Here is a 21,611-nt window from a genome sequence, read left to right as displayed (position 1 = left end):
AAGGGTGTCATACCTAGAATATGATTCATAAACCAGATGGCATTTGTCTGCCTCTGGAGAGCTAATCTCCTAATCTGTTTGTCTTTTACTTTTCATATTGTGTATGAAAGACAACTGTTATTTTAAGGAAAAATTATTGAGCTCCCCCTTTTTACTTAACTGATATCATTATAGTCTATGTACAAAATTTTGTTTTGCTAACAGAAAATTTCTGTGACTGCCTCCAATGAGAGAGTTACCTGTGCAGGTAGCAAGAAGGCTGCAGCCTTTCTTCGCTGCAAAAGATTATAATTAGGGAAGATCAGGCAGCTTTTTTTAAGGAGTCAAAAATGTTGCAATTCAGTAATTGTAGCCAAAAATAATTGCATGCACCTTGTTGAACGGGTTAGGCATATGCAGTAAGACAGGGGTCAGCTGTAATGTCTCCAGGGCACCCCTTCAGGAGCCGCTTTACCCTGTCATGCTGTGCCAGCTCTGATCTGGTGTCCTGTGCTTGTGTGGTCTGTCTGCTCTCCTTTGCTGCTGTCACCAACAGTTCTTGACTCCTGATAGGAGCACGATGGGGAGTAACCTGGTGAGGAGCCAGATGGATTTTACTGCAGCCTGGGCATCCTCAGTGCTGCTGTCCGGCCTCTGCTGCTGGCTCAGCCCTCACCATTGCGCTGGTGATGGCTCAGAGAGGGGACAGCTGGACCGTGAGGGGTGCTCAGAGCCAGCTCTCCTGGCAGGCAGGCAGGCAGGCATTGGCCGTGGTGGATGGCCAAAAGGAATGAATGCCCGCTCCAGTGTTGGCTCTTGGGCCCGTGCCACCGTCACCGAGCTCGGGTGGCTCCACCATCCCACTGCCCTGGGCTCTTTCCACAGCGCAGGGAGAGGGTCACTGTGAAGTGGAACTTGTTGCACTCTGAGGTCTTAAGGACATGTGAGGTAGGGAAATGATGCACAGGGTGAGTCCATGCCATTTCCAAGCTCCCTGGGAAACCACCGGGGGAGTAAATCAATCCCTCAGGTAGGATCTGCGCTGCCCAGCTGCATGGCCCTAAAGTTTTATCCTCCTGCAGAAGCAGGCAGCTTGGAAACAGTTTAGTAGGGGAGTTCATCCAGATTTGGGTCCTGGGCTTGGTCATTTTCTGTGTGTTTGGTGACGGTTTGTGTGCAGAGGTCGGAAGGCAGCTGTGAGTTGGGATGGAGGGGAACCGGGCTGCCGTGAGGACGAGCACAGCAGCCATAGCTGTGAGAGGGGATTCACAGCACAGCTCCGGTACGGAGGGCAGCCAGTTCCTGAGCTCTGGCACATGAAGCATTTCCAGCAGGGATCAGAAAACGTTTGTGCCCCATCCTGCAGCTCTACCAAGAGCTTGTTAGGACTGCTCGCTGCAAGTGTCAGCACACCGAGGAAGGAACTCCGTCTGGAGCAGGTAAATGTAAAGTGCTGGGATAGTCAGGGGACTGTGGAGGCTCAGAACAAGAAACCAACACCTTGGTCTTGTTCGGTGCAGTAAGTGAAAAAAAATGAAGTGCTATCTTATCTGTGGATACCCAGGGGCTAGCACTAAACTGGTGGGCAGGATTGGCACAACAGCAGGGGGTAGGAATGGGCATTGGATAAACACAGGCTGGAAACGAGTTTCTAGCCGCAAGATGGGGGGTGTGGAAGAGCTTCCTAGAAAGGGTTGTGAGGGAAAGCCAGCCCAGGCCCAAACTGGGACCAGTGAGGTCCCAGCTCGAATCCAGTGTTGTACTGAAAGGCTTTACAGGACTGCAGGGAGGGAAGTGTTCATGGAGGTGCCAGACTGCAGCCCCAGCGGAGCAGCTTGCTCGGGTGGAGGAATCCGTGCCTCGGGAGCTGAGGGGTCCCAAGGGACCCTGTGGATGCTCTGCTGTGTTTCATTTCTGAGCTGAGTGGCATTCATGGGGCACCAGAAGAGAGTGCTGGGAGCTCAGTACTCAGGTGGGAACATGTTTCTCTTCTGTTTAATGAACTGCCATGAGACAAAAAGCTAAGCACGGCTTCAAGTAGCCCCATCACTCTGTAGGCTGGTATCTTCGTGTGCTGAGAGCACTTCATCTCGTAGAAAAAAACATGCCTTCTGCTTGGAGCCCAGGGTCCCCATGTGCTCACCCACGTGTTGAGAAACAGCTTGCAAATCATTATCTGATTGGCAACCAGCCACTAAACTTCCAGTGACCTGCCTGCTGATATTATTTTGTGTGCTGCATTCTCCTGCCATATCTTTGTTGAGCGTGTTGTATTGTTTTTGGATTAAATGTGAGGGTAAACAGTAAAAACTGCAAACAGCCGCCAGGGATGGAGGTGAAACATAAACTTTGCGGCTGGTGTTGGAAATAGGATCTTTGGTCTGGCTGCCCTCTCTGGAAAGGGGCAGGCTTGCTTGAGCAGGGCCAAAACAAAGCACACTTGACCTTTGCCATCCCTGGATGCCAGCTCAGAAGGCGTTGTATGCAGAATCTGGCTATTTTTGGATCCTGCCCCAGAGAGAAAGTGCTGCAGGTGAGTGGCTTGGCATATTTAGGAGGTGTAGAGAGTTTCTGCAGTGGGCTAGGCCAGAGGTTGGTTTTGCTATCCCAGCTCCAGCAGAACCAGTTGGTCTTCAGCAGTTGCATCTGAACTGAGGAGTCTGATAGGCACTGACAGGACCTGTCTCCTGTGAGTTAGTCTAATGTGCTTTTTAAAGTAATCTAAACTTTTTCATTTAAACAAGTCTAAACCTTTTGGTTTCTGCAGTCCACTGAAATTCAACACCAACATAATGAGTGTAAGCCATCTCTAAAATCCCAGGGAGCTAGGGTGGCTTTTTGTGTCACACAGGTCTCATCAGATGTAGCACTGGCAGCCAAAATCAATGAGCAGAGTGGGAGTTTTGGAGCTTATCGTTCCAGATCTGCCACCAGCTAGCTGGCTGAGACTGGGAGGACCTTTTTGCACGTCTTGTTCATTAAGAGAAGATGCAAGTTGATCCTGCTGTACGTGCCAGGCGCAGCAGAGCGTGGTTGGATCTTGGGTGAAGCCTCCTGACTCTTTCCTGAGCAGTGAGGATGTTAACCATGTGGTTTTTCTGTCCTCATGGCCTGTTCTGGATGGGGAAAGGTCTAACCTGGAAAATGCAGTGAGCAGGAGTGGCTGATTAGCAAATCCCTGTCATGTCTGTGAGGTGGCAGCAAAAGGCAGATCGCGTCCCTGCGCTCCTGTGGCAGGTGAGGGCGGCCAGGCGTTAAAGGTGGACCTGTAAATTGCACAGTAGGCAGGAAAGGACCAGTGAGAGGTGTGATTTGGAAGTGCTTTCATATTCCCAGTGTTTCTGTTCATGAACTGTTGATTTTTTTTGCTGTGAGTGATGGGACCTTGGCAAACAGTCTGGGGATTCCCTCCATGGCCTGGTGCCAGGGTGGTCATGGAAGGTCAACTTGGGTAAAGCCTCGTTAGGGAGCTTGACAAGAGCTGAAATACTTCTTAAATTGAAATTTCAGCATTAGGGAGTTTTGTTGGTTCTTTGTCTGTTTGAAACACACCTGTTGTTAGAGATGTTTCAGCCAGACCTGCTTGCTGTTGTCCCTGACATGGGAACACCTAAAGCTTCACAGATCCCTTGCAAACCTTTCCACGTCCAGTTTAAATGAACTCATTATGTTTCTGCTTGGCAGCAATAAGTGGAACAACAGGGAAGAGGGAAAAATCTCGGAGTTAAAAGAGATTTCAAAAACACCTTAGGAAATGTTCCCAGCCAACCACAAACCCTCCCTGGGGATCCTATCCACATATTAGAGCTCCAACTGCGTATATCAAACAATTGAAAAAGGCAAACTTGGCCTCCACAGTGCTTGGATGGGGAGCAGGCGGCTGTGCTGGAATGGCAGAGAGCCTCGTCCTGCACAGGAAAAGCCACCCTGGCGGGGCTGACCTGTCACGGGCCGGGAGGCATTTCAGGAAACTCATCGGAAAATGCATTAGGTGGGGATGGTAATGCCTTCCCCAGGCATCATCCAAGGGTGTGCTGCTTTACAGACTAATTCTTTCCCTGTGGCTGGGGCAAAAATATTCTGCTTTACTGCTCGATGGAGCCTTGCTGTGGGAAAAGCACAGAGTGTGTCCCGTTTTCGTGGCTGTGGCACAGTCTCAGTGTGTGCTTTGGGAAGAGTGTGTGCTGTGTGGGATCTGGGGCTCTGTCCCAGCCACCTGCAGACACCTGCACAGTGGGCCAGGGAAAAGTCAGGTGTGGAAAGGGAAGAGGGGGGGAAAATGCCAGAGCGCTGGCAGGGGCTAACTCCTTGCGCCAGGATGTTCCTGCTCTGGTCCGGCTAACACTGGGGTGGGGTACTTCCTTCCATCCAGCCACTCCATACAAAGGGAGATGGCTTGGGGTGGTTCTGGGGGGTCAGATGCTGCTCTCAGTCTCAACACTAAGTTATGGCATTGTCAGTGAGCTGAAGTGTATGTCCCAGATTTCCATGAGAGTAACCGGGCACTGGGATGGGTCAGATCCTCTGTCTTTCAGTACCTGAGCTGCATTCCATGTCCAGGTCCCCTCCAAGGGGTCCAGACCTCTGAAGTTGTCTTATTCCCAGCTTGCACCATTGTCCTGGAAACCAGCCTGCCCTGTATGTTTCAGGCTTCAGGTGGGTTAAAGCAGTCAGCAGAAAAGCTTCCCTTGGTTTTGGTTTGCTCTGGCTGAGCCAGATTACAATAGGGAAATTCTCAGCAGAGAGCTGAATAAAATCAGGGTTTTTGGAGGCAGGAGGGAGGCATTTAACAAAAATAATTTAATTTTCCATAAAAGCTGTGTGGTTTGAATCCCATAAAATCAGGCTTGAAAGGTTTTTATTGGGGTTTGGAAGGGGTGGAGTGGTTTCTGGTGCGATGCTGAGCCCGGAGGAAATGGGAGAAAGTATTTCAGTCTGTGAGTGTGAAAGGCAGTCCTTTGGTATCTGGCGAGTCACTTCACCCCCCTGCAGCTCCGTGCTGCTCAGTGGAGTGACAGGGGTGATGCCTGTGCCGTTGAGAGGATTAGTCAGGTCTTTGCGGCAGTTTTGGGAAATCTTATGGAAAGGAGCCTTAGCAGTGGAACAGATGGGTATTTGTGATCCAAATACCCGGTCGCTTCTTGCCCAGTTCTGAATTTGCAGCTGCCAGCAGGCTGCTGTGTGCCCTCGTGCAGAGCACAGCCATCCATCATTCTGGAGCTGGCTTTGTGGGGGAATGCAGGGGTGCATTCACCCTGGCCAGCACCAGGCTGTCACCCTCCTGGTTTGGTGACCTCAGTCTCAGTGTCCAGGCGGTCGGCAGAGATGTGCTGGGTCACTCTGGTCACTGCTGTTACACAGCAGGTTTGGTTTTTGTTGTGTTAATTATCATGGAATCATAACATCCTTTGGGTTGGTGGAAAGCTTTGAAGGTCACCTGGTCTGGGTTTCTCTGGGGCTTGAGCAGTGGCACCTGGAGGGTGCCTGGGGCTGTGAGAAGAGGGGGGCTGAGTTACCCTGAGCTAGGGCAGGGAGATGTGGCTTCCTCCAGCTGTGCTGTCTGTTGGAAGGGCATGTTCGGGTCCATGACCCAGAAACATTCCTGTTTTCCAGCTCCAGAACTTCTGTGCCTCTTTCAGGAGAGAGCTGGAGGGTCAGAGCTGGCAGGCTTGTCTACCCAGCAGTGCTTTCCTCTCCTGTTTGCTGCTGGGAACTAACAGTGCAGGGAGATAAAGCTATTGTAAAGGTACTGTATCTGGCCATGTTTGTCCTGTTCCACAAAATAGCTGGGAGGGTTTTCCTGGGTGAAGAGCTGTGGCTTCCAGTCTCATTAATTAATATTCAGCTGCTCTTTGGTGATATTTTGCTTTGCTAAACCTTGCTTGGAAGTGCGTTGTTCTGTCAGGGCCCGTAGCAGAGGTGCTGTCAATCCCTAGTGTTGGGTGCCTGGCAATATCTGTGCAATATTTTACTTTTTGACCAGGCCATAAGAAGCACTTGGATGTGGCTGGTTATTGAGTATTGGTGGCAGATGTAGGGCTGTGCCACACCACAGGACAGCGGTCATTCCTGTCATGGATCTCCTGTTCAACTGTGCCATGGTTCCAGCAGAGCCCAGGGATGGCCAGCACTGGTGCTGGGGCTGTTTCAAGGATCTCCGGGGTCCTGCTGTCATTTAGGGCTGTGTTTGTTTCAACAGCCTTCTTAGTTTGTTGTTGCTGATGTTTGCACGCTGGTGAGGGTGATAAGGATCTTGGAGGCGTTTGTGGTTGTTTCCAAAAGTTGGTACTGAAGGAATTTAGAGAGAAGGTGTGAGGGCTTCCATGTGCCCTGAAAAAAATGTAGCCTTGGGTCACTAGAGAAAGGCTTTCCTGCAGATCTTGCCCCCAGCTAATTCCAGTAATTATTTCTTTACCAGTGCCCTGTGTAAGTAGCTCTGTGCTCATCCCAGATTACGGCAGCACGGATCCAATTCCACATGTGGGGGTTTCCATATTGTGTTTGCCATACAGCCTGTCTCCTGGGAGGGCTGCTGGCAATAGATGCCAGTTTTAATCAAAGCCTTTCATTGCAAACCCAGCTTGTAGTGTGTTTGGGATGAGGAGTATTCCTCACCACGTGAACTTTCTGAGGGCAGTCCTGAGCACAGGGGGAGGAGGTCAGGAACTGTGGCCTCTGTTATTTGGGGCTTTCTCCTTTCTCAGCCTGCCATAGTGTGGGCAGTGGCAGCTGTGCACCCCCGGCAGGAGGGAGCTGGAGGGGAGACTCTCCTTCCCATGCATCAGCAGAGGACTCTCGGTGGTGGGATCGATATCCTGGAGCTATGAGAGGAACAGAGAGTGTCAGGAGGCAGAAAGGAAAAAGAGAATTATTTCTTTTTTCTGTTTGCTGCCTGGGTTGCAGGAGGGGCAAGGCGTGGGCTGTGCTGAGGGCAGCGGGGCTGTGGCTCTGCACAGGGGTTGCAGAGGCTGCCTGGACTTGAGCAGAACCCCCCAAACAAGAGCTGACCCCCCCGTCCCAGGCTGCTGTGCTTTAACCAGCACACAGGAACAAACCGTGCTGCCCCTTCCTGCAGAACGATGGGATTGGTTTGCCAATACCCCTGCAAATACTCCTTTTCAGCAACTCTCTTCTCAACCCTGTTACCCTGTAATAATCTTTGCTGTCTGACTGATGTGGAATGATAACTGGGGTAAGGAAATGAGCTGTATTTTGAATGTCTCCTGTGTCCAGGTTTTGTGTCTTCAGCTGTAGAGTAAAAGGGATCAACCCCAGGGGGAATCTGATGGGATTAGCAGTGGCTCAGAGCTGACAGAAGGCAACACTGGAAGGTGCTGGTGTTTTTTGCCAGGCCTGATTTGTGCCCTGGCACCTCAGTCTGCTTTCAGGGGGCCACAACTGCCTTGCTGCTCATGATTCCTTGCCTCTGCCTTCCCTCTGCATCCATTCTGCTTCTTGGCAAGCCAAATGCATTGGCTGTACGGTGGTCCCAGCTTGCTGGCTTTTAATGCCTCTAAAAACACAGGCTTCTTTTGGAGAGCAGGGCAGGAGATTTCCAAGCACCGTGGTGTTGTCATCTTGTTTTCTCTGAGATGTCTCTGCATCTCCTGTGTGACAGTGAACTCTGCTGCTTCCCCCTGTGCTTTAGGAAATCCAGCGTAGCCCCAGAGATGCCAACAGCAGTGTGTAGATAAAATGTTGTAGAGCTTTTCCTTCACCAGCAAAACCTGTCTGAGTTGGGACCTGTTTGTTTACTGCTGTGTTCTTGTGTGGGATATCATGGCTGGGCTCACTGTGGTTTGTCCTCCGCTTCCCCTGGCAGGGCTGAGAGGGGTGTAAGGCCCAAGGAAGGGCCTGGGTGTGAAACTGTGAGCACCAAGGTGCTGCTGTGCAGGGTCCCCTGATGCGCCTGTGGCTGGGCACGGCGCGGCAGAGCTGCTGCAGTGCCGGCACTGCTTCTCCTCGGACGGCTCCGGAGGGCCCTGCCATCCAGCAGCTTGTTAGCATGCACAGGCGTGCCTGGCTCTCAGCAATCCCCTTTTCCCAGCCCGCTGCAGCCACAGGATTCACTGTTTCCTGCCCGCTTCCCCAGGGTCTGCGCCACAGCCGCGGGCCCCGAAGCTCGGTAGTGCCCGGTGCTGTGTTGTGTCCTCGGCCTTCTGCAAACACCTGGAGTTTCCCCTGCTGCCAGGACTTGCAGCTGCTGTGCACACACATCTCTGGATCCCCGCTGGATCCTGACCAGGCAGAGAGAGGTGCTGTGCTTGGGCCTCTGTGTGGCTGCAATGACACCTGGCAGTAACGCCCTCAGAGACTGCACTTCGGTGCACAGGGTCCCTTAGCAGGTGTGCCTGTGAAACGGGTCGTGCTAGGGACACACGAGGCCTTTTTCAGACTGTTTGCGGATTATTGACGGCAGGGAAGTGTAACGCTTACGCAAAGGTTATGCCACCAAGGGAAACGTGGTATTTGGCTGTGTGATTGCCACTGAAATCCGTTGCCCTTCTGGCTAAACCTCCCCAAAGCTCTTTGAAAGTGTCTGGCACGTGTTCCCCGAGTGTGACATAGCGGTGTATAGGTCAGCAGAGGAAATCAGCCTGGATCGTTGTGTGGCTGAGGGAAGCCTCCTCCGGACAGGATGAATCGCCAGGAGCAGCTCACAGCCTGGCTGGCTCACTGCACTTGTTTCTGGAGTGTCCCATCTGTATCCCTGCTCACATCCCGAGCTGGTTTGTGTCCTTCGCTGGGCTGCCTGGCTCTTCCTGCTGCCTGTGCCGTTGCCAGCCCTCTGGCTCAGCATCCTCAGTGGTACAGTGTTTTTTCTGTAGCCTGACAAAACGCAAGGAGGTGCTTGCTATCCTCCCTGGCTTTGCTTTAAATGTGTTTTGTCTCCTTGCAGCCATTAATACTAAAAGCCACACGTTGTGCAACTGGATTTTCCCTATATTACTGCTTTATGGAAGGGGCTCTGGGCCACTTCTTACTGCAGCATGTATGTGCATTGTTAGGAAGTGGAGTTGGACTGTGAATTTACAATACAGAATGGCAGAAGTTGAAGCATTTGCATTTTCCCCGTGGCTCAGGAAGGTCCCGGTCACAGCTGAGGAGCAAGTTTCCAGAGCGGATCGTAGGGATCAGCACTGTCCTCCTCAGGTGTTTGTGCAGCAAGCAACAACAGATGGCCCCAGTTTTAACGAGCTGCCCTTGTAAGCTGTGGGATGGGATTGATGGATCTCCTGTCACTCAGGGGCACAGGCAGCAGCACACAGTAAATATTTGGGCCCAGCAGCTGGAGGTGGTCGAAGCCCTGGGTGGGAGCCTGTACTGGACCCTGTGGGGTGCAGGTGGGTCCCTCATCCCAAGGAGTGCGTCCACAGCTGCCAGAGAAGGAAGGATGTGAGCTCATGGCCCTGGTTTATGCATCTGCTTCTTTGGCAATCTCTGGAATTTGCTCAGTGAGAATGCGGTGAGGGCTTCTTGTCGATGATGTGACCCTTCTGCAGCTCCAGGCCTGCCGAGAGCAGGCGGGGGCTGTATAAAATGTGTGTCATGTCTGGCTTCCTCAGGGATCAGCCCTTCACACAAGGAGACTTTACTTGGGGATAGGAGTGCTGCCTTCTCGTTCCTCCATCTTGGCAGGAGAGGGGGACGGGGTGATGAGGTGGGTGATATTTGATGTAGAAGTGGAATGTTTTAAGTAAGGTATTGATGGGCGAACATATCTGGGCTGCTCTTTTTGTCTCCAGCTGTAGCTGTAACATCAGCAATGCCAGCACCACAGTGGCAAGCCAACCTTTCAGTGATGCTGGATTTTGCTATAGAAAAGAGCTAGGAGGGAGGAGAAATAGTTTAAAAGCCCCCACAGATTGCTGTGCCATGGTTCCCTTCCTGCCACCTGGCCTGTCCATCCTCAGCTTCCTGCTGGCTGATGGCACCTTTGAAACCAGGACCACACCCTGGTCTGGTCTGACGCTCCAGAGGAGCACCAGAGTGCAGTTTTGGGGTGCTCAGCAAAGGAGAGGCTGGAGACGCTTCCTCTAAAGGCTTCTCATTTGTTGCCCGGTAAATGTAGGCTCTTGCAGAGTAATGAAGTTGTAAGCGTATCCTCCGGAATTGATTGAAAGACTAGTTTGCCTTTGTAAGGTATAATCCTACTTTAAAGACTCTCTCATTTGAAAAGACAATCTTATTTTAAGACTCTAGGTATTACCAAGGCAATGCTTCATTTAGGGAGGAAGGGGGGGAAAACAGTATAATTGGGATAAAAAAGAAAATTAAAGAAGACCCTAGCAGTACCTTCATAAAACAGATGGTCCTTTCTCCAGCCACATGTAAAAGAGTTCTCCCTGTGTGGGGATTTAGATGTAATTACAGCTGCCCTTGGATCTCCCTCTGATTGTTTGGAAGAGCAAATTCTCAGTGATCCACTGAAATGAGACCACCCCAGTTTTGTGTCCAGCTTTCTCTTGTCATTCGAGGGAGGTGAGGGGGTTCCTCCTTCCTCACTGCTTCTCCTTTCTCCCAGCAGACAGCAATGAATGCTTTTTCCATGTCAGCATAGGAAGTGTGTGAAAGTTTGTATATATAAAAGACACGTAAACCATCACCGAGAGGAACCATTCTTTCACTTCTGCATTCTGATTGCTCCTTTAAGGTCCAGTGGTTGAGGTAGGAGGCTGTGAATGGGGTGTGAAAGGAGCTGCCATTGATGATGTCCCAGTCAGCACTGTCACCTGCTGTGGGGCTGTAGCCACATGAGTGTCACTGGTGCTGATCTGCCGCCCTGCAGTGCTCAGGGGTTGCTGCCTGTGTCCAGTGGCCACTGCCACCGAGGAGCTGGGACTCTCCAGTGGGCTCTGCTGAGAGCATCCAGGGGCCTGGAGGGAGGAGGGGTCACTGGAGGTGTGGTCTGGGAAATGACTGGTGGAGAGGAGTCCCACCTTTGGCACAGACCTTCCCAGCAGCCTTGTGCGGTCAAGCTCCACGGAGCTGGCCTCATCCACATCATCATTTGGGAGCTGAGAAGCGTGAGGCATCCAGATGGCAGGAATGATGTGCCTATTGTAGCAAAGCTAATGCTAACGCCCAGTGGTAATGCAACGTTCCTTGGGTATCGGTAGCGATGTTCTGTTCTAAAATGGTAATAAAGGGCACATTTGCTTATCAGTAATGAATGTCAACCCATTCACCATCATGAAAATATCCTATTTCCCCGACTTTGATAAATAGCTGCTGAAGCTCATGAATTTTTAACAGTAGTCCTATATTTAGGGGCTTTCAGTTTCTGGTTGAGATGAAAGGCGCTTCGGAGATGAAGTTCTGGAAGCACCTTGTCTTCTGCAACCACTGGTGCCTATTTAAAGCCAGCGTTGTCTTTCTGATGTATGAATAGTATGTTGACATTGATTGATGTGATTTTTATGCTGGAGATCGGGCTCTAAGCCTGCCTGTCACCATAAAGCAAAATGAATAACTGCAGAGGGACCTGCCGTGTACTTTGCTTCATCTGCATGTGCTGCATGTTCACTTTTCCCCACAGTCATAGAATGAACTGAACCGCGTCTTCTTCTGCTGTGTAGGAACCAGCTGGGAGGAAAACAGGAAAGCAAAACTGAAATCTGTCGGTGGGACCCCAGAGGAAAGGGCAGGACCCAGCTCTGCCATGTGGCACAGCATAGAGCAAAGCCTGGGTATGGCTTTTCCAAAGATCTGGACCCTGATGGTGCTTGCTCTCTGGCTCGGTCCCCTGAGCAGCACTGAGCTCCTCAGGGACACTCTTCTGGACAAAGTGAGAGCAAGAAGGAAGGGTGGCACTATACAGATAATTACAAAGGAGACAAAAATGTCTCAAGCTTCCTGTGCAGTTCAGAAGCTGAGATGTGGGGAACAGAAAGCATGCACTCTGTCAGGGCTGTGCTGGAGAGCCAGGACCCGCAGTTTCACTGACCTCAGCCCTCTGAGGGCACTGATTCCAAGGGGCGTTGTGACAGCCTTGCTGCTGGAGTCACATTGCAGCAGATTGAAGTCAACTGGAGGTCCTTAGTCAGTGCTAATTGTTGGAAAGCAATTAGTTTGTTTAGACAGGTTCCCATCCATAGAGTATCTTGCTTGCTGCATCCTCCTCTTTCCACAGCCGTCCCCAGTTCCCAGCTGACTCTTCTCAGCAGAATGGTGTGCAGTTGCCCTGACTCTTTTTAGAAATAATGTGATTCATCCCATTTCTTGGGACAGCACATGTCTTAATCTTCTCTGAGATGGTCATTGCCAAGTACATGATGAATGCATTGTAACACTAAGAAAATTGGTGAAATCTCAGCCTGGAGTAAGGGAGTTGCTGTGGCAGGGTAATTAGTAGGCTGAGAAACCTTCCAGTTGAGCCTGGACATGATGAACTTCACAGTGCAGTAGCTGAAAAATGGGATTAAATAATGCCCAGACCATTAGCAGGTAACTCTGGGGACCTGTCAGGTGTGCTGGTGGTGTGAGCTGAGGGTCCGAGGTACTCTTGGAGGAGCAGAGTGGTGTTTAGAAATCCCAATGAACTAGAAAAGGTTATGACACTCAAAGGGCACAAGCGCCATGCGCTGTGGGTTTCAGCCAGGCGGAGAGCTGACTGCAGCTCTCCTCCAGAAGAGCTGGGCTTGTGGCTGATCCCAAGCCAGGCTGAAGCCAGAGCCCTTGGGATGCCTTGGAAAAGGCTGGCTATCATCCTGAGAGCCATGCTGCTTTGTCAGCTGAAAATCCCCCCCATGCTAATGTTTACACCCCCAAGAATTCCCTTCTAATGTACTTTCATTGCTCTATCAAAGTAAAGGATTGCTCTAATTTCCCTTTTATACATGCTTTAGGTAGGTGTAGCATTTTAACCTTGCAATCTTGGAATGGAAATTTTCCCTGCCAGTTTTATATGCAAAGAGGAAAATGATGGATGTCTGAAGCATGGAACTCTCTCTGATTTCTTAAATATAATTTACATATGATTTTAGTGCCTGAGCACTTTAAGCACCTTGTGTTGGGATGGAAATGGGAGAGGAAAGGATGTCTTTGCTTCTGTTGTGGCTGAGAGGGAAGGGACCAGATCCTCTTAAATGGAAAACCCTAACGCACTTTGGGGTCCTGTCCTGTGCTCCCCAGGGTGTCAGGACAATGGCTCCCTGTCATGGCAGGGCAGCCCTGCCTTTCCAACCAGCTCTTGGCCTCTACAGGAGACAGGCCATGTGTACTCATTATCCAGACTTAATCTCCAAATAATGGTAAACACTGATTATGTCTAAGTAAGAAAATAGTTAATGGGATGCCTAATGTAAAACAACTAAGAGATTGTAATAGCCTTAAGAATTTATACATTCAGGGCAGCTTAAAGCATATTAGAGCTGCTCTGCTGATGAGCCTGGACCATTCAAACACTGACATTCATTTGCAGGCAGTAAATCCCTGCCCTGATGTCATGTGGGAGGCACAGCCCATGGCAGCCTCCAGGCTGAGAGGGCAGGGGTGGCCTGGAGCAGAGCCTGCTTTGGCAGGAGGGCTGTGTTGGGGGCTGGATTCTGTGACCTTGGAGGACTTTTCCAGCCTAAGGGTTTTGTGACTCCAGGGTCTCTGTCCCCTTACACCCTCTCCTGGGCCAAGGCGCTGTGCCTGTGCACGTTACAGGTGCTCACAGTGGCATCATCCTGCTGCTTGCTGGGCAGGGCTGGCTTTGGCTGGCCCATGTGTCAGCTGCTTCTATTCCTGGACCACATGCTTGAGCCACAACTTTAAACGTGTTTTTGGCAAAATCCAAAAGTTTGATTCTTTGCAGAAGGTTGTTTTGTTTTGTGTGCGCAATCCAGGTTCCCAGCCACCCAGCCCTATAATGGGGCTAAGACTGAAGCAGACAGGGGAATTTGTTCCCCTCCTCTGAACTCATGGCATCCCTGCATCCAGTACTTGGGATGCTGAGAGATTAAAAAGTCCCTCCCTTTTCCTCCCAAGGAAAAAAGATAGGTAACAGCAGCATCTCTTCCTTTCCAGGTGGCTTTATAGAAGTGCTTCTCATAAAGTCGCCTTTTTTGGTTAGTCTGCCCATGGATATGAACACCATATAAATATTTGTTCCCCAAAATAAAGCTAATGAAAGAGGGACTATATTCCGTTCCAAATCAGAAGAAGTCTGGGAACTCCAGAATAGCTGTAATTAAGCCAGTAAGTTATTAGGAATTTCTGGCAGTTTGTGTGAGGACAGGAGCCAGCCAGGGATTTGTTCTTTTCTTGCTGTGGTTTTGTTAAGAACCTTCCTTGTGCCAGCTATTTCTGACCAGAGTGTGTGGTTGATAATGGATCACTTTGCAGAAGCATTGCATTTGTCAAGGGAAACATCTTGATCCAACACCAGCTGTGCTGAGGTCTGTAAAAGCTGTCCTCTGGCAGTTCTGCTGATAGCTCCCTGTGCTTCCTCTCACAGGAGCAACTGCTGCTCGGAATGAGGACAGGGGCACAGAGCAGAACAAAATCTACCCCAGAATCCCACAGAATGGTTTGGGTTGGAAGGGACCTTGAAGCCTATCCAGTCCCACCCTCTGCCATGGATAGGGACACCTTACACTATCCCAGGGTGCTCCAAGTTCTGTTTAACCAGGCCTTGGACAGTTACTTGCAGGGATGGGGCAGCCACAGCTTCTCTGGGCACCCTGTGCCAAGGCCTGGCTGCCCTCACAGGGAAGAGTTTCTTCCCAGTATCCAATCTACCCCTGCACTCTTTCAGTTTAAGCATACATACATATATATATATATATATATATATATATATATATATATATATATACACTTCTTTTTTTTTTTTTTTTAGCAGCTTAACTATATAGCATGGTCAAGTGAAACACAGGAATATAAAAGCTCAAAGATCCTGGGAAACAATTGCCAGATTCTTACTGTGACAGAAATTAGCCCCTGTACTGAACAAAGGGAAGTATAACCTTCTCTTTAAAGGTCACTTGCTGCTGTTATTTGGCTTAAACTCTCTCTGAACCATATGCTGTTGCATGTTATTTATTATTTCTGATTTCTCCTACATTTATGTTGAGCTATATTTGCTTGTTGGCCTTGGATCTTGATGTGCCTCTGACCTTGCAAGCAACTCATTCGCAGTGAAGCCAGGGCAGAACCTTTTTGACTTCACAAGGGCTCTGCTTATGTTTAGGGGTTTGTTCCTTCAAGACTACTTCCTGCAGAGGAGGAAAGCATCAGGAGAGCGTGTGTGCAACCAGCCAGCATAGAGAGGAGCCCCACGATGGAGCAGGACTTGAGCCTGGGGGTGCAGTGCCACCCAGCACACAGCCAGGAGAGTACAGAGAAAAGGGGGACCGCACAGTGTGGGGTGTGCAGGGCTGGGCACTTCACGTGCCTCTTTCAAAGGAATTGCATTTTGCAATTTCTGCACAATTCCAAACATCTGAAATTCTGGAGAATTGGCAGCCAGATGTGCAAGGAATGACAAGCAGCTCAGCTGTTGGGGACGCCCACAGAACCCCGCCTGTGGTAGGTGTGTGCATGTTTGCACCCCGGTGAAACAGCCCTGCAGGTCCCAGGGCCTGGCCAGAGCTGTCCTTCCTGGAGCTGGGGCTTCCCGGGAGCTGCCGTGCGGCTGCTGCCTGGCTGGAGGGCCCTGGGGGCTGCTCTGCCGCCTGCTTTCAGGCTATGATTTCTCTCGACTGCTTCTCCAGAGTAGCAGGGAATGTTTGTTCTCACTTCCCTTGCAAATGAGCTGCCAGTTCTGAATTCCCCGTGGTGTACAGGGTTCACCATCTCGTGCACCACTTCGTTTTTCTCCATCTTCTCCCTCCTTTTTTTCCCCCAGCCCACGCCTGACTTACTCAGTGGAAACGCAGACCTCACCCATTTCATTCACACCACGCCTGCCCTGTCTGGCTCATCCCAGCAAGAGGCACCTGTGAGCAGGTACCTGGCCGGGCTCAGTAGCTTCAGCAGGGCTGCTCCCATCGCTCTGCCTCTTGCTGCCGCCTCTGTTTGGATGGCCGCTGTCTGTGCCCCCAGGGGCTGCTCCAGGGGCCAGGCACAGAGCCTGGAAAAGCCACTGCGAGGTGTGGGGTGGTACCTCTGGGCGTGCTGCATGATTTACCCCGGGGTCTGTGCCCTGCTCTGCTTCAGCTGCTGGTTTGCAGCAGTTAAGTGGAGACACGAGTGACAAATTAGCAAAATGTTTTACTATTGATGTATCACCATAGTTTGGCTCTCCTTGCATTTTAGCTCATGCCACTGCAATGCAAACACCATTTTCACTTGGTAGACAGCAAAACATTTAGATATAAATATGCACACACGTATATATATATATATATATATAAAAGAAAAGGTACTCACCCTCCCTTCAGAGAGAATTTGACTGATCTCACTGATTTTAAAGGCAGCTAAACATGTTCACAGTCCCTTGCCTGTGCTGTGTGATTTGACATTGTTCCCCGTGGGAACAGAGTTTGACAGGGTTTGGTGTGCTCAAGCTGGTCTCCAGGCAGTGGGAGCTGTGAGGCTGCACAGATCCAGCATTTCCTGAGCCCACTCACCTCCTGTGCTTGCAGGTTCACCCTGGCAGGTCCCTGCTCCCTGTGAGGGACCGATAGCAGGGAGGCAGAGCTGCTGCTGTCCAGGGGTGCTGCTGGAGGTCAGGGAATTGGATGAAACACTCTGCAGACAGGTGCTGAATGTGATATTGTTGTTAACCCCGAACCCAGCAGCAATCTTGAGCTTGAGTTTAAAACAATGATTCTGAGTGTACTGGGAGAAAGATAACTAATTGCTTTAAAGTTTACTTTTGTTTCCCTGTGTAAAAAGCTATCAGCATAGATGGAAAAGACATGGCCTGGGCTGATGTCACAAGGTCTGCTCCACTAATATCTGTCACTCACAGGTGACAGCAACAAAATTCGCAGAGAAAGAATTGTGGGGACAGCAGGAGAAAACAGACCAAGGCTGTAAATTTGCGTGTTTTCTGTGCTGGTAACTCGCTGGCCAGGCTGAACATCTTGTGTCTCTTAAAGCAGTGGGAGGTTTCCCCAAGGGTTTTCTTGTCCCCAGAGTACATAGACTGGCTAGCAATATAAAGACTTCTTAAAAAATAAGTGGATGTCACAGCTTGTAGAGCTATTGATCCAGTGCAGTGATGTGTTTGTGAAAAGCAATCCTTTTGGAGAGGTGAGAACATTAAATGTGAGAGGGAAAGGAGTAGCTGGGAAGAGGGTTGTGAAAAGTGTCACCCCGTGAGGACTGGTACAGCAGCACCTTCCTTGCACACCTGGCCCAGGCAGAGACAGGTTTGTGCTGTGCCAGCCAATCCTCTGAGTGCAGTGTGGTGCAGAACCTTCTATAAGTCACCTGTGGCAAGGGCTGAACAGGGTTCCAGTTGTACAGAATTGCACACTGATTGAGAATAACAAGAGAAGAATTCATTCTATCTCATTGTATTACGACTAAAATAATTTTCTCTTGGCGGGTGCAGATCCAAACTTTTCCTCTGAATCTGGCCATACCCTTGTGATGGTGTCTCTAAAAGGTGTGGGCTCCATGTCCTGCACAGCAGCCACTGCCTGTCAGAACACCTGGAGTCAAGTGCGAGAGAGCACAGCTTCTCACACCTACTGCTCATCTATGCCTGTGATATTTAGCTCCCTTTCCAAGGCCAATCCATACCTTGCTAATGGCCATTTAATTCCAGTTACTTGCAAATGCACATAATCCTGGGATTAATTCATAGTTCTACAAGTTGCCCCATTGCAAGGTAGAACCCCTGGAAGGAGTGTTGTGTTGAGCTGCAGACTTCAGCCCTCGATTTTCTGGGAATGTGACCCTCAGGAACTGAGAACTGAGACTGAGTTGTGTATGTCCAAGGGCTGGAAACCCCTGGGAATGCGCTGGGTGCTGGGCTGCTCAGCAGCAATTAGGAATTGTGCCTAATGCCCACGCAGGAGGTGACTGGGGAGGTGCTGAGCTCTGTGAAGATCCTGCCCTTCTGCTGCTCCAGGTTGATACCTGCCAAGTCTGCAGGACCAGAGTGGATTATTAGACAGAAGTCTTTTATTCTTCGAGTTTAGGTTCATTGGCAGGGTGGCTGGGGGTTTTTTTCTGTGCAATCAAAATAAACCCGGCAAAATCTGCACCTATTTTCTGTACAAAGGCTGGGTACTCTTTAAGCGACATAACAAACTGTCTGAGCTTTTATAACCTGCTAAATAGGGCAGCTGTTGTTGGAGTGGTGTTCCAGCAGCACCCTTTATTTCTTCTTAGAAAGGAGCTCCTGTGTTTTGCAAAGCTTTCCTCTTCTCTGTACTCATCTGCACCTGATGCAGCTAATAAAAATGCAGCAGATTTCAAATTTGCATGCATTAGTTTATAATTGCGTGCTTCCAAGTGTAACCCACTAAACGCGTTTGTGTTCAGACGATGCTGTGGAGGATGTGCTGATGGACATCTTGGATTTCCTCTGAAAAGGAGGTGCAGTTCCTGCCGGTGTGGGGTGGGAACCTGAACCTGAGGGAGCATTGGGCATTTCTGCTGCACGCAGGAAGGAGGGCCAGGATTCCCAGCCACCGACACTAGAGACAGCTTATGCTCATTTTGTGCTCTTCTTTCCCTGTATGCTTTTACCTTAGGTGCACTTCGGGCTCCCTGAACCTCCCAGAGACTCTTGATAAAGCGATTGGATTTTTATCATCTGTCTGTAATGAATGTAAAATCTCAGAGGCAGCTGCAGGAGGAGGGGAAGCACACACACGTGTATTAGCAAACCATTTTGCATATGGCTGCGGGCAGACCTCGCCATGTTTCCTTCTCTCGCGGACCAGGGAACGGTCAGGAATGTTTCTTAAAGCTGTGAGGGAAACATTGGGTTTTCACGTAATGACATTTTGCTGAGGAAGGATGAATCCTTTCCCCTGATTTACCTTCATTGTCTCCCAGCTTCCATAGTGTTTTCTGTTGCTTGTTGGGGTTTTTCTCGACCTCGTGCTGGACCTCATGCTGGTACCCCCCTGGCTACTTCCTTAGGCTGCACACCTAACGGTGTTTCTGGCAACCTCTGGCAGCTCTACCACAGCACACTGGGTGATGGGGTGGGAGGGAAGGCAGCCTGGCAGGACTAGTTCTGCCTTGGAAAGAAGGAGTCACAGCTCCTGGTGGATGAGTCCTGACTGGTGGTAAAAAGTCACAGGCATCGCTGGTTCTCGTCAAGGAGAAGGATATTGCTGTGTTCCTCCATTATGAGTATTTTAAAGATGCTGTCTGTACTGCTCCAGTAGCTCCTACTAGTTTGTTAGGACTCATTATAGAATTTATCAGTCCACAGGAATACAATTAGCAGTAATAACCTGAGCCTTTGGGCAAAAGACTGTATGTAAAAAAGAGTGTTTTCTTCTTCAGGTGCAGTGCCTGGGTAGAGCTGTTGCTTGCATGAGGAAAAAAATAAAAATGTAGCTGCCTTTTGCTCAGTTAGTGCTTCAGAGGCAACAAAACTGGGGGAGTGAGCTGGATTGTTTTTCCATTTAATCTTCTGTGCAATTGCTAATTAAGTTCCTATTGCTGGAGCTTTGTTAATGCTAAAGATGTGAAAGGCAGTTTGATTTTTTCCAGCTGATGGCTGAATGTGAAGAGCTGACCATTAGTAGAAAGCTGTTGTTCCAAAATCTGGAATTACTGAGAAGCACTTGAGCGCTAGAGCATCGTCTTCACACTCTTGGTTTATAACCCAAAGCCGTTCCTGCAGCTTAATTGGCAGGCTGTCCTTAAGAGCTTTATAATCCAATTAACATCCAGAGCAGTAATAAAGCATTTGAGCAAATGGAGGGAATTTGTCTTTCAGTGACTTACGACAGTGCATTTGCAGCAAAGGCTGTGAAGTGCGTGGTGTGTTCCTCTCAGTGGTTCCGTGGATTGTTGGGCAGGGGGAAGAGAGCTCCCAACCCCTCCAGGAGATGCTGCACCTGCTCTGGACAGCTCTGATTGCTTCCCTTGAGGAAGGAGGTGTGCTGTGCTCTAGGGGGGTGTCTGTCCCCCCTTGGGCATCTGTGGGTCACAGGGTGGTGCTGGCCACAGAAGGAAACGGCACAGTAAACTTTTGGGGAAGGTGGTTCCCGAGGACAAGGTAAGCTGAGCCACAGGGAGGTGAGGCAGAGCCTCAGGCAGGCGGCTGCAGGGCTGGGCTGGGCAGCCTCTCGCTGTGTTACTGAACAGCACATGGGGTGGGTGTGAGGAGCTGATTAAACATCTGAGCTTTCTTTCCTCCTTCCCCGCTTTTTGCAGCTCTCCATGAATTCCCCAATGACATCTTCACGAACGAGGACAGGAGACACGGAGCTGTGGTCCTGCACGTCCTCTGTGTAAGTGTTGTGACTTTGCCTTTCTTCTCCTGCTGGCATGGACAGGGCCCGGTGTGCTCCAGAGCTCTGACTGAAGTTATTTTCTCTTCCGTGCATTTTCATCTCCTGTATGGACTGTGAAGTCAGGGATGTGATAGTTGTTTGTTCTTGGGATCTTCTGATAAAAAGGACTCAATAATGGAAGGATGGTTTAAACTCGCTTCCTGTTTTCATTTCTTCTGCAGACACCGTTAGCATGTCAAGGCTACAGGAACGAGAAAGTTGTCTCTGAAAATGGGGCAGTTTGGCATCTTTAAGATGAAAACTAAATGTCAGAGAGCTGAAAGATACAAGAGTTCTGCAAGAAGTAACTCTGTAACACTCTGAAATGCATGGGGTAGAATTGTTGACATAGAAGTATCTGTGGGATTACATGGATTGGAATATTTGCTTTATCAGCTCTTTGGGTTGCATTAGAGGCATTCTTAAGCGGCTGCAAAAGTACCTGCTCCTAATGAATGTTTAGAAGCTTTTAACAATTTTTAGTCAGCTTAAATGAGCAGTCACCACTAGCTGTGAGAAGTGATTCATGATTTCTTTTTGAGTATAAATTAGGTTGTATTGTGTATTTTAATGTGAGCCCTCTGTGTTAGGATTTTATTTTGGCTAAATAGCTGCAGAAATTTGTTGAGTAACGTTGCTATTGACCGTGCCTGGCAAGTTCAAGAATCCCAAGTTTCCATGGAAACACTGAGCTTTGAAATGTTTTGGAAACTGAGCACTGCACCCAAGCTGGATTTTTTGTCACCAGCAAGAATACTCCTGTATAATTTCGGTTCTGAATGCGCTGAATGTGCCTTTAACATGTATCAAAATGGAGTCTGGAGGACTGAATGGTCTGCTTCAGAATAAAAAGAAAAATTTGTTTTTAATGTGTAGAAAAGCATCCCCTGTCCCAGCAGAAATGTGCTCAGTTTCTTCCCTGCTAGCAAATAGCAAGGAGCTCCCTTGATCTGTTGCTGCTCCATTGTTCCACGTAGCAGTTTCGTGGATTTAGGAAAATCTGCTGACCGCTCTTTGTCTTGTGGTCCCTGAGGTGCAGGACCTGGCTGGATTCAGCCTCTCTAGTACTGGGATAGCTAGAGACAACCTCTTGTCAAAGAAAAAAGTGATACTCGGAATAAACAGAAAACTGACAGCATTTAGCAACCTGCCTCTAGTCTGGGTTGGAAGGGTGCTCTTTGTGCTGGGGTAATGAAACTCCAGTTCTGTTTTTTTACCTCCCAGAAA

At 49.6% G+C, this 21,611-nt stretch overlaps 1 protein-coding gene across 3 annotated transcripts in view; it reads left to right on the top strand.

Annotated features, from left to right (window-relative positions):
• Positions 1 to 21,611, top strand: part of SLC24A3 (solute carrier family 24 member 3) — a 108,501-nt gene that overhangs the window by 35,595 nt on the left and 51,295 nt on the right. For all 3 annotated transcript variants that reach the window (XM_088053580.1, XM_088053581.1, XM_088053579.1), the window contains exon 3: positions 20,266 to 20,342. The gene's annotated coding sequence lies outside the window, so the exon portion shown is untranslated. The remainder of the gene's footprint in view (positions 1 to 20,265; positions 20,343 to 21,611) is intronic.

The sequence above is a fragment of the Pseudopodoces humilis genome, chromosome 3, assembly GCF_049639895.1.
Source record: "Pseudopodoces humilis isolate 2021_Gansu_Grassland_sample_001 chromosome 3, ASM4963989v1, whole genome shotgun sequence".
Taxonomy (NCBI): Eukaryota; Metazoa; Chordata; class Aves; order Passeriformes; family Paridae; genus Pseudopodoces; species Pseudopodoces humilis.
This window is presented reverse-complemented; position numbering and strand designations above follow the sequence as displayed.